Source organism: Saccopteryx leptura, chromosome 1 (assembly GCF_036850995.1).
Source record: "Saccopteryx leptura isolate mSacLep1 chromosome 1, mSacLep1_pri_phased_curated, whole genome shotgun sequence".
Taxonomy (NCBI): Eukaryota; Metazoa; Chordata; class Mammalia; order Chiroptera; family Emballonuridae; genus Saccopteryx; species Saccopteryx leptura.
In genome coordinates, this window is record NC_089503.1 from 335,044,500 (window position 1) to 335,053,085 (window position 8,586).

The following is an 8,586-nucleotide window of genomic DNA, read 5'->3' on the forward strand; positions in this document are numbered from 1 at the left end:
TAAACACCCCCGGCTTCCTTGTGTCGAAGGAGAGGCTGCAGCGTAGGGCCCAGCGAGGCACTCCATTTTCTAGAAGGCAAGTGTGAGTCTCTTCATATGTGCATGCAGGCGGCCATAAATTGAAAAAGGAGACTCAAATAAGCACATGAAAGACCCTGAACCAGAAAGATGGGTTTGGAGGAGGGTGGGGTGAACACGGAGCCTTGGGGGTGGATATTGTCCTTAAGTCCCTCACAAGAGCATTGTCTGTCTCAGTGTACCCATACAGACCCCTCTCATTAAATCTCCCAGCCTCAAAACGGGTGGCCCATGCTCCCTTTCAATCCATTTGAACCTGGCCTCGAAGCCAGTAACTTTTTAATTATTTATATGAAATATCTGATAGGACATGGAGTAGCTGAACCCAGGGTAACATATGCTCCGGGCGACACCGTGAAGCTCAAATCAGCCACTCAGATGCATGAAATTTCCAACTGAAGTTCACTTTTTACCGCTCCTTTAGTCTCTGCCTTTTTTTCCCCCCAAGTCTTTGTGTCTCAGAGCTAAGAATCCCTTTCATCTAATCTCAGGAATGTGAAGTTCTGCTATTGAATTATATTTCTTCACTTACTATTTATGTTGAATGCAAAAATAAGAAACCGGGTAGCAGCAGAAGATGCTGTCACTTACGTCTGAAAGGGATATGCCGATCATTCTTGAGCCCCATCCAGCTCTTTCACACTTTTGCAACGTGAGGCTTCTGTGCAGACTCTTGGGTTTGGCTCTGTGGAATTATCTTAAAATTCAGGCACATCCCTCTCCGTTGCGCTTGTGCAGCTCATGGTCAATAGGTATTTTAAGGTCTTCTGCATTTTGACTTAGACAACGAGTGAGGGGCAGAGGAGCCGCTCTGCTTTGAAACTGTTTCCACCCTGGGACTATATGACGGCTGCCCAAGTGCTTCCCGACAAAAAACATCTTTCTAAGGTCGCTCTAATTCTGTAGGAGCAGCCACAACAAATACATTCAATGATACTGTGGTGAAATGTCACCAGACTACAATCTAAGGGAAATTCTAATATCTAAGGAAATGCGGAAGGAAAACAGCTTTCTGTTGCAAGCCAGGTGAATTTCCAAGATATTTGGTTGACTGATCACACACCGTATGTATGCTTCTCCTTCACATCGGCTTTTCCCTGTCTTAGAGAGATCGGGCATCCACTTGTCATCTTTATGTTCTTCGTGCTATTAAAAATCATCAGGTTTATGTGTTACCTTTTTCCCCAACAGCCAAGGACGCTCTCCAGAACTTTGTATTAGCTCTTCTGAGGAGCTGGAGAGGGAAATATCATTATCCTCGCTCTCCAGATGGAGAAGTCTGAAGCACAGGGAGACTGTTTTGCCTAAGGTGAAAGTGTTGTTTTAATCCTAGACTTTTATTTTTATCTCTTCAAATTTCTTTTCTGAGGGTGGTAATGAGCTCAGAGGATTCATCAGGACTACACCTTGTCTGAAGACTTGTTTATAAAATTATTTCAATAAAATCCGCAATCAGATTGGCTGGGGTGGGTCTTCAAACCCAGTGGCTTCCCTAATGAGCACACTCATCAGGGCGGCAGAGCCTCGTTACCAGCTGGCTTCTCCCACACTCTGTCAAGGCGGGTGGTGGGGGCTGGTGTAAGTTTATTAGTAGTAAAGACCAAAGCCGTAGGAGCTTTTATACGAGAAAGCTGGTTTCTTTTTCATTTGTTTAATTATTTAGAAAGTTAGGTTGGAAAATGTTTGTGGAGCAGCTAATAACGTGACTTCAGAGAGGGATGGCATGACACGTCCCACTCATTAGCTCTGAGGCTGCTCCACCTTGGGCTTCCCCGAGCTAGAAGCTGTTTCCTAACTCCCCCTCCTGTGGTTGCGCTATTTGCCCCTCTGATTCCTATCCGCCTCCGCCACTCAACTCACATACTTAAGTCACTTACATAAAAGACTGAATTTTCAAAGTAAGAATGGAATCCAGAAGGAAGATTTTTACATTTCAGAGCCCAGGGCTTCTGGATACCGATGGGTCTGGGAGCCACCGCAGGTGGCTACTGGGTGGTAGTTTGCAGGACGTCACCAGTGAAGATGGGAGACCAACTATGGACCATTGTGGGACTAGGGTGTCAAAGGTACCTCACTCAAAGGTGGAAAAATGCTTCTCAGTTCTAAAGATTCATCATTGTCAGAAATAAACGCCCACACACCATGTTGACTCAGATACCCCTAAGCCTTCACTTGAAATGGGAAGAAAGCAAAGTAGCATCGAGTTCACTATTGCCTAATAATGGAAGCTCACCTAGTCAGGACTGTTATATAGACCTTGTATGTTTGGTCTGAAAGCTGCTTTTGGTACGGAGGGGGTGAGATGCAATTTATTTCCATCCTATCTGTTTTTGTTATTTGTATAATATTTACAGTTTTCCAACAGAATTTCTAATTTGAAAATAATAAAGCAGCACTTCATGCTCATTGTCAAAACTTTAAATAAAACAACCCTCCTACAAAGACGTGTCTGTGGTGCCCTGTCTTTGGACATACAAGAATTAGAGACAAAGAAATATGAACTTGGAGAAATCTGGGGCAAGCCTGCTCACTGCAGGCTCAGCATCAACCATCCCATATAGAAAAAAAAAAGAATTTAGATAAAACGAAACAAAGTAAGAACATTTTTCTATGTCCTTAAGTAGCCTTGGAAAACATGATTTTTATCAACAACATGCATTGCATTATTTGGTGTATTTCCAAAAAATGGAAAATAAATGTGAAGATTAGGCCTAGGCTGAACCAATCATAAACAGACATCGCCTTTTTCATTAAGATTTAGTGTGTGTATAGAAATTAAACCCTACTTTTCTTTTTCTTTTAACATTATTTCTTGAGTGTTCCTCTATGTCCTTAAGTAGTCTTGGAAAATATGGTTTTTATCAACTACGTGAATTGTATTATTTGGTGTATTCTGATTTATATACTCATCTTCTTAATGTTGGATATTTAGGTTGTTCTAATTGGTGATTAAATCATAAAGAATTCTGTAAAGTACAGTCCTTTATAGCACACATCTTTATTTTTGGAGAGGCAGATTCCTCAAATTAAACTAATGAGTCAAACTTATTAATATTTTGAAAATTCATTTTTGTTTTCTAAAAGCATTGTACCAATTTATATCACGATTGCTATGCACGATGGTACCCTTTGAAATGAATCTTTGCCACACTGAATTTTTTTTAATCTTACTAATTGGATAGATGTTTATTAATTGAATTTTATTGGTATTATTTTATATTTGTTTGATAACTAGATATTTTAACAGCTTTATTGAGGTATAAGTTATATACCATAAAATCTCATTATAAAGGTATAATTCAGAAATTGTTAGTATACCATACCTATAGAGTTTTGTAGCTATCACCAATTTTAAAACAATTTTGGAACATTTTAATTTTAGAACAATCCGCATAATCCCTAAAAATCTTTGGAAGCCCATTTGTAGCCAATCCCTGTTCCCACTCCTATCCCTAGGCAATTATTAATAAGAACACTTCCCTGTATGTCTCCATAAATTTGTCTTTTCTAGCATTTCATAGAAATGGAATTATAGTTGGTATTTTATGTCTGACTCTTTTCACTTAGCATAATGGTTTTGAAGTTTCTCTATATTTCAGCATGTTATAATAGCACATATTTAATTCATTTATTATTTAATATTTAATTCATTTCTATTGATGAATTCTTTAGTGTGGATGTATTGCATTTTGTTTATTTCTTCAACAGTTGATGGGCATTTGGATTGTTTTCAGTTTGAGGCTATTGTACATAAGCTACTATGAACATTTGTATTCAAGTTCTTGTGTGGATATATGTTTCATTTCTCTTGTATATTCTAAGAATGAAATTGTTGTTCCTCTAGTTTTTTAAATGTCCATTAACAGGTGAATGGATACACAAAATTTGGTAAATTTCAAACTTTATTTACATTCCTGAATGGTTTACATAACATAGAAATCATGTTTTCTGAAACTTCAAAAGAATTCTTTGGAAAGCCATCTGACCCTGGAGAGCTTTTGCAAGGAGCTGTTTAATAACTTTGTCAATTCCTTCTCGAGGTTATTGGTTTATTCATATGTATAATTTATCTAATCAGTCTGGGTAATTTTTAGAAAATTATTCATTTATCCATATTTTTACATGATCAACATACAATATTGTCTTCCATTTAAATCTCCTCCACAATATGTTCATTTCTCTTTTTCATTTCTAATATTGTTTTATTTTTTCTTTTCCTGGATTTTAATAATGAAAAACTTCTTCATTTGGTTAGCCTTTAAAATATTAAAAACTTTTAATCAATTATACTTTATTTTCTACTTTATAAATTGCAGTGTTTATCTTTTATAAATTTCTGCTTATTTGAATTTATTTTATTCTTCTATTTCTTCTTTATATATATATATATGATTAGTTTATTTTCATTATTTCTGGTTTAATAATGACAGAGTTTGAAGCCCTCAACATACTCCATTGTACTGATCTGGCCATATTCCATAAATGCCTATATATAACATTCAAATTTTCATTGCTTTCTAAATAGCTTACAATTATAGTTTTAATTTAACTTTTATGAAAACTTATAAAGAATTTTAAAACTTTCTAAGTAGTTGAGGGCTTACATCTTTTGTTTCTTACTTAAACTTGTGGACTTTTGTTTTCTAGTTTTGTTATTTTAGGCAAAAGTGTTCTTTGTGTTCAAATTATAGATTGTTTTGCTCAAAGTTTCAAATAATACTTTTTAAAGCAGCTTATTCATATGTCAGCTTATGTCACCCCTTTAAATGTAATTTTCTAAACAAGATTTTAAAAATAATAGTAAAAATTTAAAAGTTTATTTTTTGTTGTTAAGAAATAAAATTCAATATTTGCCTGTAAATCAACTTTAATAATTAAAGTATTTTAAACTTTGGTGTTCTTTTTCTTCTTTTTCATTGTCCAAGTCTAGTGTTTAGTTCTCCTAATGACAATTATTTTTCTGTTGATTTATCCTGTCAAATTTTGTTTTTATTTTAATGCTATACTTTCTTCACATGAGTTTTATCACTGTCATATGCTCATTCTATAGTGTACATTTGAACATAAAATGCCAGAAATGATCCTTTATCCTAAGGATTGCTTTATGATTGCTTTGTCTAATTATAACTGCCATTCACCTTTTCCTTTTATTATTTTTATAACTACGTGATAACGATTTAGCCATCATTTTATTTTTAACTACTTAGTATTAATTTTAACATGCTGAAATTTTTCCTGATTTCCAAATGAATTCACATTCATTGCAGAAATTCTGGCAACTATAAAAAGGTCCATATGCACAGAACCATCCATTACCCAGTATGGAGTTTTCTCTTTTTTCTTCCTCTTCTTTTAAAATTATCTTTGATATGTTAAAAGAAAGCCAGAAGAGCCTACAGTGGGGCCAGCGGTCACAAGCCAATTAAACCAGAAACCGGATCACTCCACGGTCCAAAGCATGGAGAGACGAAGTTATCAAGAAAACAGATCTCATTTCTTGAAATTCAAAATCAGCAAGTCACATTCTATTCTGTGGGAGTGAAGCAATAAGGTGATTAGGTTGCCAGGATTTCAAAGTTAGAATGATGTGACCCTGCTGTAGATAGGAGGAACCCCCGGCAACTCCTCGCGCCCAGAGTTCCGAGAAGGTGATTCTAGCGGCTGCCACTGGTGAGCAAAGCCTTGCTTGGCTTCAGCATGGGCCTGGGGTGTAGTCTGTTTGTGTGTGTTGACTGTGGTATGTGTGTGTTGATGGGCTATGTGTGTTGTTGGCTGTGTACATACTCTGTGTGTTATTGATGTGGGTGTGTTTTGAGTATGTGTGTTCTTGTATATGTTGTTAGGGGTATTTGTTTTGTGTATGTTATTGGGTATGTGTTGGTGTGGATGTGTGTTGTTTCTGTGTGTATGTAGTTGAGGTGGGCATATGCTTTTGTGTGTGTTTGTTCTCTTTTGTGTGTATTGTTGTTGGGATTATTTGCTGTTTGTATGTATGTGTTGTTGTGTGAGTCACATCGGTAGAGAGGGTTTGACAGCAGCCCAGAGGTCCCATGGGAGAAAAGCAGGTGTCAACACAGCTGAGTCTGTTTTTTTTCTGTAGGTCGGGGAAACTTGGGTTCTGAGAGCTGCCTCGGGTCATATTCTGGCTGAAAAGTAAGGTCCAGAATTTCAACAAAAATGTGTCCAGTGTCAAAAGATCTTAAAATAGGTTCTCCAAGGAAAGGTTAAAGGGATTGATTCCTTTTTCATAAGTGAACAAAAGATTAAATGGTTACTTAATTCCTACCAGCAAATTCATGAAGGTTTTCTTAGAGTGCCCCATGGTTTTCCACTTTCTATAGAAGGCAGAAAGAGTGAAATTCAAGTCACTTAAAACAATGGGAAAATCAAGGAGCTTCTAAACCCTCAGATTTATACAACATGGCACAGTCTGCCTGGAAAGATTCTAGAGTTTCCAGCCCCAGTGACCTGTGAGGAGAGATAAACAGCAGTCTAGAGTGCAGGGGCCACGACCTACTGAACAGAGCACTGACCCCTGGGACAGACCAGACCTGGGCTGCTATTTCAGCTCTGCACAAACCCATCAAATTTTTTAACCTCTTCACTCTTAGTTTCCTCATTTGTAAAATGAACAAAATGACAACTATGTCACAGATGTTTCTTGGATTAAAGAAAATGACAAGCTGTATAAATCTCCTGGCTCAGTATCTGGTACCAGTACATGGTCCACAGAGGTAAGCTTCCTCTCCCTTTTCAGTTATCATTTGATGAGCAATAAATCTTGCACATTTCTGACCACTAAAGAGAATACTAATTCAGTTCCATTCACTAAAAATTTCCTGAGCACCTCCTTTACAGAAGGTGCTGGGTGTGTCTCAGCTCCCAGTATCCATTCACCCTGCTTTTGGTATGTTCTCCAATGTTCGTGGGTGGGGCCACGTGCTCAGGTGGTGTGGTTTTGCTGGAGTTTAGTGGGTGACACATTACCCAGGTTTTGCCAGTCAAAGCATCTGAGTGTCTTGTCAAGAGTGGTTGGTTCAGAAATAGGAGCAAGACCCCATCAAAGCTAGTGAAACTTAAAGGGTTTTGTTTGAGCTTGCTGGACAGCAGGCCACCACTCCTACCAAGAGCCGGGGGCTGGATCAAGTGCAGCCAGCTAAACTCCTCAAGAGAGAGCAAAATTAAGTTTGGAAACAGAGAAAAGCCAGCCCAATCCCTGTACTTTTCAGTTATGTGACCCAATAAATTCTAATTTTTGTTTAAGCCAGTTGCATTGGATTTTATGTTACTAAATGAGCCCAAACTAACACAACCTGTATAAGACATACAATCATGACTAAGATCAAAAAGCTTATAAATTATAAAAAGGTGTTTACAAAAAGAATAACAGTAAGGGAAAAAGTATTTATTATATACTATTTATCCAGGGCTTACTACATGCTAGACACTGTGCTAAATTCTTTGTACACATTGTTTTATGGAATCCTCAGAACAGTTATTTTTATGGAATGAGCAGCATTGATTTTGAACTAGCGAGATGGATAGAAATTGGACAGGGGTGAGGGGAGGCCAAAGAGGGTCATTGGAAGAAGGAATAAATGGAGACAGGAAAACACAGGGGCAGTTTGGGACATAGTTGGTGGTCTGTTAATTGGGGCCTGAAGAGCACAAAAGATAGTAATGGGGAGTGTGACCGGCAAGACAGATTGAGATGAACTCATTGGGAGTTTGGAATCCCAAGGCAAGGAATTTGTATTATTAACAATGAGGTTTTCTTAAGCAAAGGAGTGACCCCGAATCTAGTCTCATGTAGCTTAGATTTTATCTGGGGGGGGGGGGAATATTCTGATAATGCAGGAAAGTGAATATTGTTTCCAAAGTAAGTAAATAAGAGAGCAAAATGCTCAATATATGAGTATTTACCACCACCCCCCAACTTCCACAGAGAGTGACTCTGCTTTTGTGTCAGCAGCCAGATGTTTTCAATCGTGTAGAGTCCAGGTAATGAGGAAAACATGGCACCAACTTTAAAAACCTGAGCAGATATGTTGACCTCTACAAAGGAGAGTTTAAGTGATGTGCAAGGAAGTGAGAAACAGCAAGCCTGCATGTTGGAGCTTGAGGACTTGGAATTTGGGGAGGAAAGAACAGGGATATTCCTAGGGAGCCGTTTCCTTATAAAGGAAACAGAGAGTGACAGGGAAGGAGGACTTTTAGAATGTGGTGGTATGTGCTTTCTTGAGAGAAAAAAACAAAGACTTAAGGCATGTTCTTATAACTATGTTTTCACTTCCAGATTGCAGATTCTGGCATTTATCGTCATGGGAGAGCTTGTCTTGACACACACTGAAGGGCGTCCCCACTGGCGGTGGGGAAGTGGAGAAGCGTTTTGTGTTTAGCTTGAGTGAAGAATACACAGGCTCGGTCAGCCCAGGGAAGGTGCTGGGAACCAGTCTGCCTTGAGAAGAGGCTCCAAAAAAGGAAAGTGAGAACAAAAGGTGTGGGTAT

The 8,586-nt window shown here is 38.0% G+C and overlaps 1 non-coding gene across 1 annotated transcript; it reads left to right on the forward strand.

Moving 5' to 3' along the window:
• Positions 1–2,508: 2,508 nt before the first annotated feature.
• Positions 2,509–2,639, forward strand: LOC136389881 (small nucleolar RNA SNORA38). Its single transcript, XR_010748441.1, has one exon. It is a non-coding gene; the product is annotated as a small nucleolar RNA SNORA38 (small nucleolar RNA).
• The last annotated feature ends 5,947 nt before the right edge of the window (positions 2,640–8,586 follow it).